The sequence below is a fragment of the Pseudophryne corroboree genome, chromosome 8, assembly GCF_028390025.1.
Source record: "Pseudophryne corroboree isolate aPseCor3 chromosome 8, aPseCor3.hap2, whole genome shotgun sequence".
Lineage (NCBI taxonomy): Eukaryota > Metazoa > Chordata > Amphibia > Anura > Myobatrachidae > Pseudophryne > Pseudophryne corroboree.
The window spans coordinates 23,530,334-23,541,223 of NC_086451.1; positions in this window are offsets into that span (position 1 = coordinate 23,530,334).

Below are 10,890 nucleotides of genomic sequence, written 5' to 3' on the forward strand. Positions count from 1 at the left end.
AGTAGTCTACATTATTCAAATTACGCTGCACAGTAGCGCCACTACACCAGGTAGAGCCCCTTTAAGCCATTACAGCAGACAGCGTCCCACTTTTTACACATTACAGCAGACAGTCCCCCTTTTTACACATTGCGGCAGCCAGTCCCCCTTTTTACACATTGCGGCAGCCAGGCCCCCTTTTTACACATTGCGGCAGCAAGTCCCCCTTTTTACACATTGCGGCAGCCAGGCCCCCTCTTTACACATTGCGGCAGCCAGTCCCCCTTTTTACACATTGCGGCAGCCAGTCCCCCTTTTTACACATTGCGGCAGCCAGTCCCCCTTTTTACACATTGCGGCAGCCAGGCCCCCTCTTTACACATTGCGGCAGCCAGTCCCCCTTTTTACACATTGCGGCAGCCAGTCCCCCTTTTTACACATTGCGGCAGCCAGTCCCCCTCTTTACACATTGCGGCAGCCAGGACCCCTTTTTACACATTGCGGCAGCCAGTCCCTTTTTACACATTGCGGCAGCCATTCCCCCTTTTTACACATTATGGCAGCCAGTCCCCCTTTTTACACATTGCGGCAGCCAGTCCCTTTTTACACATTGCGGCAGCCATTCCCCCTTTTTACACATTATGGCAGCCAGTCCCCCTTTTTACACATTGCGGCAGCCAGTCCCCCTTTTTACACATTGCGGCAGCCAGGACCCCTTTTTACAGATTGCGGCAGCCAGGACCCCTTTTTACACATTGCGGCAGCCAGGACCCCTTTTTACACATTGCGGCAGCCAGTCCCTTTTTACACATTGCGGCAGCCATTCCCCCTTTTTACACATTATGGCAGCCAGTCCCCCTTTTTATACATTGCGGCAGCCAGTCCCCCTTTTTACACATTGCGGCAGCCAGGCCCCCTTTTTACACATTGCGGCAGTCAGGCCCCCTTTTTACACATTGCGGCAGATGGTGTCCCCCTGAGAGAGAGAGAGAGAGAGAGAGAGAGAGAGGGATATACTTACCTTCTCCCCGCTGACAGGCTCCTCGTGCTGGCATCTCCCTCTCGGTGCAGGCAGTGAGGTGAAGAGGAGGAGGAGGAGGGAGGGGGAGCAGGGAGCCGCAGCAGCGCTATTTCATTGGTAGTAAGTGCCGCTGCAGCATCCCCCTCTTCTTCCGTATTGGTTGCCTGGCGCTGCTGTGGATGCTGGGATGAAGGAACCGCATCCCAGCATCCATAGCAGCGCCGGGCAGCCAATACAGAAGGAGAGGGGCATGCTGCAGCGGCGCATTCTACCAATGAAATAGCGCTGCTGCGGCTCCCTGCTCCCCCTCCCTCCTCCTCTTTGTCCACTGCCCGGCGCTGATCTCTTCTCCCTCCAGCGCAGCGCACGGCGCACACAGCAGAGGCGGCATGTAATGAGTCAATTTGACTCATTACATGCCGCTGGCCGTGCGCCCTCAGGGCAACTGCGCTGTGTGCCAAGCCCACTTGGCACACACGTAGTTACGGCCCTGACTCTACATGTTCTCTTAATATACTTACACAACCCACTGACCCCAGCCCAACACTGCTGTGTTACTGGGTCCTGCAGCCCAGGCCCAGAGCCATAACTACATGTGTGCCAGGTGTGCCTGGCACACAGCGCAGTCGCCCTGAGGGCACACCGGCCAGCGGCTTGTAATGAGTCAAATTGACTCATTACAAGCTGCCTCTGCTCTGCTGTGTGCGCCGCGCGGAGAGGAGCAGCTCCGGAGGCAGGGGGGGGGGGGAGGAAGATGGGGGGGGGACTGGAGCCGCAGCAGCGCTATGTAATTGGTAGTGGCGCCGCTGCAACCATACCTCTCCTTCCGCATTGGCTGCCCGGCGCTACTGTGAATGCTGGGATGCGCTTCCCTCATCCCAGCATTCACAGCGGCGGCGGGCAGCCAATGCGGAAGCAGAGGGACAGCTGCAGCAGCACCACCGCCAATTACACTGCGCTGCTGCAGGTTCCAGTCACCCCCCCCTCTCCTCCTCCACCTCCCCTGCCCGGGATCTGCTGCATGAAGCCTGCAGCGAGGTGCCTGAGCCAGCGGGGAGAGATGGTAAGTAGTAACATAGTAACATAGTAACTAAGGTTGAAAAAAGACAATTGTCCATCGAGTTTGTGGTCTCCTATGCAGTCTTATTATAGGACTAGTTATTTTTATGTTTTGACTAGTTATATTAACTATAATGCGGGCCTACGGACCATAACCCTGAACATCTTTATCCAATAGGAATTTATCTATTCTTAAAGGTGTTGACTGAGTCCGCCATTACTACTCTCTCAGGCAGGGAATTCCAAACACGTATTGTCCTTACTGTGAAAAAAACTTTTCGCCTCAATGTGTGGAAACTCCTCTCCTCTAACCTAAGCGAGTGTCCACGTGTCTTCTTTGCTGATCTTATAGAAAACAGGTCCCTCCCAAGTTCTGTGTATTGACCCCTTATATATTTGTAGATATTGATCATGTCCCATCTTAGTCTCCTCTTTTCTAATGTAAACATGCCTAGCCTTGCAAGCCTTTCCTCGTATTCCAGCTTCTCCATGCCCTTAATTAGTTTGGTCGCCCGCCCCTGATATCCTTTTTGAAGTATGGTGCCCAGAATTGTACACAGTATTCAAGGTGTGGCCTCACTAGTGATTTATATAATGGGAGTATAATACTCTAGTCCCTTGCATCAATTCCCCATTTTATGCATGCTAGTATCTTATTAGCCTTCTTTTCTGCACTCCTACTTTGGGTACTGCTGCTTACTACTTTGGGTACTGCTGTATCTATCTGTCTATCTATCTGTCTGTCTATCTATCTATCTATTCTCTCTGCCACAATATGTAAAAAGGGGGACTGGCTGCCGTAATGTGTAAAAAGGGGGACTGGCTGCCGCAATGTGTAAAAACGGGGACGCTGTCTGCCGTGAAGTGTTTTATAAGGGGGACGCTATCTGCTGTAATGTGTAAAAAGGGGGACGCTGTCTGCCGTAATGTGTAAAAAGGGGGACTGGCTGCCGTAATGTGTAAAAAGGGGGATGCTGTCTGGCGTAATGTGTAAAAAAGGGGACGCTGTCTGCCGTAATGTGTAAAAAGGGGGATGCTGTCTGCCGTAATGTGTAAAAAGAGGGACGCTGTCTGCCGTAATGTGTAAAAAGGGGGATTGGCTGCCGCAATGTGTAAAAAGGGGGATGCTGCCTGGCATAATGTGTAAAAAAGGGGACGTTGTCTGCCGTAATGTGTAAAAAGGGGGACGCTGTCTGCCGTAATGTGTAAAAAGGGGACGCTGTCTGCCGTAGTGTGTAAAAAGGAGGCGCTGTCTACTGTAATGTGTATAAAGGGGGACGCTGTCTGCCGTAATGTGTAAAAAGGAGGCGCTGTCTGCCATAATGTGTATAAAGGGGGACGCTGTCTGCCGTAATGTGTAAAAAGGAGGACTGTTTGCCGTAATGTGTAAAAAGGGGGATGGTGTCTGGCGTAATGTTTAAAAAGGAGGCTCTGTCTGCCGTAATGTGTAAAAAGGGGGATGCTGTCTGCCGTAATGTGTAAAAAGGGGGATGCTGTCTGCCGTAATGTGTAAAAAGGGAGACCCTGTCTGCCGTACAGTGTAAAAAGGGGACGCTGTCTGATGTAATGTGTTAAAAGGAGGCTCTGTCTGCTGAAATGTGTAAAAAGGGGGATGCTGTCTGCCGTAATGTGTAAAAAGGGAGACCCTGTCTGCCGTACAGTGTAAAAAGGGGACGCTGTTTGCCGTAATGTGTAAAAAGGAGGCTCTGTCTGCCGTAATGTGTAAAAAGGGGATGCTGTCTGCCGCAATGTGTAAAAAGGGGGACTGGCTGCCGTAATGTGTAAAAAAGGGGACGCTGTTTGCCGTAATGTGTAAAAAGGGGGACGCTGTCTGACGTAATGTGTAAAAACGGGGACTGGCTGCCGTAATGTGTAAAAAAGGGGATGCTGTCTGCCATAATGTGTAAAAAGGGGACGCTGTTTGCCGTAATGTGTAAAAAAGGGGACGCTGTCTGCCGTAATGTGTAAAAAGGGGACGCTGTCTGCCATAATGTGTAATAAGGGGGACGCCGTCTGCTGTAATGTTTAAAAAGGGGGACTGGCTGCCGTAAATGTGTAAAAAGGGGAATCTGTCCGCCGTAATGTGTAAAAATGGGCTCTATCTGGTGTAGTGGCGCTACTCTGCGGCGTAATTTGAATAATGGAGACTACTGTGCACCGTAGTATGAATTGGTATTATTTTGTGGCCACACCCCTTCCCCATGAAGCCACGCCCCTATATATTTTTCACGCGCCTACGGAGCACACTGCCCCTCTCTTGCATAAGGGGGGGCTCCAATGCCGTTTCTTGCACACAGCGCTAAAATGCCTAGTTACGGCACTGGTGCAGCCCATCACAATCCTCTGCAATCCGGCTGCACCACTATGCAATATGCAGCACTTTACCTTCATGTATCCAGGGCCGGTGACGGGGAGGTCGTCAAAGGGGACACCTGTACCGGGCCCCAAGGATATGCCACTTAGTGCACAAAAGGCATGTGAGGCGTCTTGTCCAAACAGGGCAGTAGTCGGTGTGGGCACAGCCTCAGAGTGACTTGAACCTCTCACACACAGCGACTGAGAGGGCCCCACAGATATCACTGTACCGGGCCCCAATATTTCTGTCGCCAGCACTGCATGTATCCCATTCCTATTTCCTAATAGACTGTAAGATTGCGAGCAGGGCCCTCTTACCTGTCCGTCTGTTCCAAATTCTAAAGCACAACAGAAGATGCTGCCGCTATGCAGTATAAATAACTTATTAAATAAATAAAATTCATCCAGCCCGTAACGAGATCCCAGTCAGGGTTTTGGGACTGGAAGGAAGTAACCTGGAGGATGCGTATCTGCAGTCTGGGCCTAATTCAGACCTGATCGCTAGGGTGCGTTTTTTGCATCCCTGCGATCAGGTAGTGGCCGCCTACAGGGGGAGGGGGAAATCGTTGTGCAGGGAGAGCGTCTCTGCACAGCCCAGGACTTACTCTTCCAGTGCGATGATCGGGGCCGGAGCTGACATCAGAAACCCTCCCTCCAAACGCCTGGGCACGCCTGCGTTTCTCCGGACACTCCTTAAAAATGGTCAGTTGCCACCCACAAACGTCCTCTTCCTGTCAGTCACCTTGCGATCGCCCGTGCCATGGCTTTTCTCGCACATCCCGTCGCTGCCCGCCGATCCCCGTCGCTGCGGACCGAAACGCCTGCGCATTGCGGTGCATATGCATGCGCAGTTCAGACCTGATCGCAGGCTGTACGAAAACACAGCCTAGCCATCAGGTCTGAATTAGGCCCCATGTGCAGATGTAACATGTGCAGAGAGAGTTAGATTTGGGTGAGGTGTGTTCAAACTGAAATCTAAATTGCAGTGTAAAAATAAAGCAGGCAGTATTTACCCTGCACAGAAACAATATAACCCACCCAAATCTAACTCGCTCTGCACATGTTACATCTGCCACTCCTGCAGTGCACATGGGGGGTCATTCTGACCTGATCGCACTCTGCAGTTTTTCACAGCGTAGTGATCGGGTCAGAACCGCGCCGGCGCCGCAGTGCGCTGGCGCATGGCCGCCCGTCGCTGCACTACGATCGCCTCTGCCTGATTGACAGGCAGAGGCGGGAGGGGGCGAAGCGGCGGCTTTTGGCCGCAGTTTCGTGGGTGCGGTCCGGCCAACGCAGGCGTGGCCGGACCGTGCGGGTAGTGGCCTGCAGCAGCTGCGTGACGCCACACTCTGCTGCTGTGGGCCGGGGAGCGATGAGTAGCTCCCTGCCAGCACGCTAAAGCTGCACTGGCCGGGGGCTACTCTTGAAGTGCAAAGGCATCGGACTGACATGTGGGCAGGCTAGCCCTGTGCTGGGCGTCCCCCCGCATGTCAGGGAAGAAGATCATAGCTGTGCTAAATTTAGCACAGCTACGATCAACTCGGAATGACCCCCAATGGTTTTGCCCATTAGCTAACAAATTTGCTGCTGCTATCAGGTCTGACTTACCCCCTCTGTGCAGTTGATGTACTGGCCACGCACTTCAAATTTTTCGGAACATAAGACTGTATTCTGACCATCAACAAGTGGCATTCCTGCAGATGGGTAGCGGGGGCCGGATCCTGGTAACACACCCCCAGGACATATGGAGAACGGCGACCTCACGATGCAATCACAGTCGCAGATAAAAGCTGAATAATATTGACTGGATGGAAACATTTGGTAATGTTTTCCAACAAACGGCTCTTGTTATGGGACGGCTAATTACGCTGGAATTTGGATGTAACTGTAACGAATTCCATTAATAAGGCAGAGTTTACAGTGGGTGACATGTTATTGTGGGCCATGCCAGGAGCCTCACTGACTTAATCGCTTTCTTCACAATAGGCAATGATAAACCTTCTTAAGAAAAGCAGTGCCCTGGATCAAAGGGGGTGAGTGTTTCGGGAAAGCATTGACGGCCAATTGCCACATGTTCCTGTAATCTGCGAGCGGGGATTACGTGTGTATTACATGAGAAGATGTATGTTTGGAGGATATTACAGTGAACATCAAACGCATATCCACTAGTGATTACTTACTGTAGCGATATAAATACGTATACGTGGAAAATACAGTTCAATTATATACAGGTCACTGCTTTACCTCCTGAGAATCATTGTCTTAAAAAGAGCTAACGAGTGTAAGTCTCAACCAAGGTTTACTTACCAAAGTGTGTTAAAGTCATACTTACCTACTCTCCCGGAAGCTGCGGGAGGCTCCCGTTTTTTGGGGTACCCCCCCACACCCCCGGAAGAGTAGGCAGGTATCCCGCATCTTGCTCGCACCCTAGTGATGCGGGCAGAATGGAGACATACTCTCCCGTATTCGTGGGTCCGAGGGGAGGGGAAGAGCAGGGCCGGTGGTAGGGTGTTCGGCGCCCTCCTGCAAATTATAATTTTGCGCCCTCCCTCCCTTAACTCATAAGGGGACAATGCGTGCCGAAGTGTGACTGCTGTACTGTAGTCTTGTTCATGGTTTTCACTGGGTGGATGGCTGATGTTAGTGATATGCCTAACGGGTGGTCCTGTACACACTCGGACCACCCCTTACTTTTACCTATGAGCACAATCAAGAAGGCAGGAAGCCAGAAAGGATAGGAGATGGGCACCGCTCTTCGTGCTGTTGGCGCCGCTGCTGCCTGTCATACAGTATGAGAGGCGCAGACAGCGGCAGTCGAGGGCAACAGCATACAGTATCAGCAAGAACGCAGTGTGGGGAGCGCCTCTCCAGGCCAGCGCCGGGCATGGGTGCCACAGTGACAGGACCTGGGGGGGGGGGGGGTGACAAAGTGGCAGGATACATGGGGTGACACAGTGACAGGACACGGGGAGGTGACACAGTGACAGGACACGGGTAGGTGACACAGTGACAGGACACGGGGAGGTGACACAGTGACAGGACACAGGGAGGTGACACAGTGACAGGACACAGGGAGGTGACACAGTGACAGGACACGGGGAGGTGACACAGTGACAGGACACAGGGAGGGGACACAGTGACAGGACACATGGAGGGGACACAGTGACAGGACACAGGGAGGGGACACAGTGACAGGACACAGGGAGGTGACACAGTGACAGGACACAGGGAGGTGACACAGTGACAGGACACAGGGAGGTGACACAGTGACAGGACACATGGGGAGGGGACACAGTGACAGGACATGGGGAGGTGACACAGTGACAGGACACATGGGGAGGGGACACAGTGACAGGACACGGGTAGGTGACACAGTGACAGGACACGGGGAGGTGACACAGTGACAGGACACAGGGAGGTGACACAGTGACAGGACACGGGGAGGTGACACAGTGACAGGACACAGGGAGGTGACACAGTGACAGGACATGGGGAGGTGACACAGTGACAGGACACTTGAGGGTGACACGGTGAAAAGACACTTGAGGGTGACACAGTGACAGGATGAGGGGGTGACACAGTAAAAGGATACAGGGGGGGCGACAGGACACGAGGAGTGACAATGTGACAACACGGGGGGTGACAGTGACAACACGGGGGGGGGGACACAGTGACAACACCGGGGGGTGACAGTGACAACACGGGGGGGGGGGTGACACAGTGACAACAGGGGGGGTGACAAAGTGACAACACGGGGGGGTGACACAGTGACAGGACACTGGAGGGGGGAGGTAGAGACACAAAGCTGGGTCAGAACACAGAGAGGAAGGGCCGGAAGCGAGGGTGACACAGTAAGAAGAGGGCGGAGGATCCGCTCCCCTCACGGGTACCGGACTTGTGGGTGCCCCCGTTCCCTTCCTCCGCCCAGTCCTTCACCTGCTGTGCAGATTTACTCAGAGCCAGGATGCGGCATTTCTGTCTCCGGCACGTCCTGTCTGTGTCCTTGGCGGCCACGAAGCTGAGGACCACGAGAGCGCACTCCCACCCGCAGCTGGGGGCTTCCTGGTAGCCGGGGAGGAGCCAGCCGCAGCAGCAAGATGAGGCACTGCGGAGTGAAATGGGGTGGATCTTGCTGCTATTACACTGGGGTGGGGGGTTTGGTTTGCCCACTGTTTTATAACTGGTGACCACTTAATTATTTTTAGTACATGCCGTGGTTCATTCTGCCTGATGGCGCCGCTGCCTGTGTGACAGGCACGGCAGCACCAGGCAGAAATAGTCATGTATAGAAAGAGGGATGCAGAGCAGGCAGAGCGTCTCTCCAGGCCGGCGCCTACCTGCTCTGCATCCCTTTGCTGAGCGGGTAGCGCCGGCTCTGGGGAAGGGGTTCAAATGACGTGAATCACGTAATTTTAGCCCCGCCCCCTTCTGTGGACCTGCAAATCGCAGCCGGACCCGCCCCCTGAAGTCTCCCGCATTGTCTCCTCTCCGGGCTTCTCCCGGATTGGAGATATTGAAAGTAGGTAAGTATGGTTAAAGTTGCTACATATCATAGGCAAACGCGGGGGGGGGGGGGGGGGGGGGTTCTGATTGCCCGGAAACCCCCCTCCTCTTGGCAAGTGTCTTAAGTTATGGCAATAGCAATAGTATATCATATGATTGCTAGAGCTGCCGCCACATCATGCAGTGTTAGGGACAGAGCTGAGCTGCTGCACATATCCAGTGGTAGCAGAGTCTTCTATAAAGTTTGCTGTGAGTGTAGATCTGAGTTCTCAATCAGTGCACTGGACCAGAGAGCAGCTACCAGGAAGAAGAGACAGGAGCCTTACCATGAGGTGGGAGAATGTGTGCTGAGAATGTGCAGTACTGGTTCTATTATGTTTATGTATTTATTATGTATTTATCATGGTATGATTAACCTTTTCCTGACCACTTATCTTATTTATATTATTTAAATATGTTTAATATCACCTATACCGACCTAGACCATCTATAGTGTTAAATATTAATACTGTATTCCATACAGTATCCAGTGCATAAAAAGAGCAATGTTTACATTAATGTCCAGGGTCCTCAGTAGGTTCTTTTACCGCTGCCCCAAACTCCTGCACTTGCTCCAATGTTCGCAGACTGTGTTTGCCACTGTATATATATATATACACACACACTGTATATCATACTTGCCTACCCTCCCGGAATGGCCGGGAGGCTCCCGAAAATCGGGTGACCCTCCCGCCCCCCCGGAAAGGTGGGCAAGCCTCCCGCTTTCCCCCTCGGCCGCCCGCAGCAGAGAACAAGTAGGCGGCCCGAGGGGGTCCGATGACGCGATTCGCACTGAAACGCGTCATCGTAGCTCCACCCCCCGCTATGCAGCACCTCGTTTCTCGGCACAGCACAGCGGGGGGTGGAGTCACGATGACGCGACCCTGATGCAACGCCCCCGAACCGCCCATCCTGCTGCTGGCCATGCCCCGAACCGCCCATCCTGCTGCCGGCCACGCCCCCGAACCACCCATCCTGCTGCCAGCCACGCACCTACAACGCTGCCTCCTCCCGGAGGAGGAGGCAGCAAAGTAGGTAAGTATGCTGTATATATATCAAGTACTGTGCAAAAGTTTTAACCAGGTGTGGAAAGTAAGAATGCTGTCAAAAATAGAAGGGTTAATAGTTTATTTTTATCAATTAACAAAATGCAAAGTGAATGAACAGAGGGGAAATCTACATCAAATCAGTATTTGGTGTGACTTTGCCTTCAAAACAGCATCCATTCTTCTAGGTACACTCGCACACAGGGGGTCATTCCGAGTTGTTCGCTCGGTAAAAATATTCGCATCGCAGCGATTTTCCGCTTAATGCGCATGCGCAATGTCCGCACTGCGACTGCGCCAAGTAAATTTGCTATGCACTTAGGAATTTTACTCACGGCATTTTCATCGTTCTGGCGATCGTAATGTGATTGACAGGAAATGGGTGTTACTGGGCGGAAACAGGCCGTTTTATGGGCGTGTGGGAAAAAACGCTACCGTTTCCGGAAAAAACGCAGGAGTGGCCGGAGAAACGAGGGAGTGTCTGGGCGAACGCTGGGTGTGTTTGTGACGTCAAACCAGGAACGACAAGCAGTGAAATGATCGCAGATGCCGAGTAAGTCTGGAGCTACTCAGAAACTGCTACGAGGTGTGTAATCGCAATATTGCGAATACATCGTTCGCAATTTTAAGATGCTAAGATTCACTCCCAGTAGGCGGCGGCTTAGCGTGAGCAAATCTGCTAAAATCCACTTGCGAGCGAACAACTCGGAATGACCCCCACAGTTTTTGAAGGAACTCGGCAGGGAGGTTGTTCCAAACATCTTGGAGAACTAACCACAGATCTTCTGTGGATGTAGGATTGCTCAAATCCTTCTGTTTCTTCAGACAGACTCGATGATGTAAACCCCCCCCCCCCCCCCCCCCCTATACTCCCATTGGCTGGTTTCA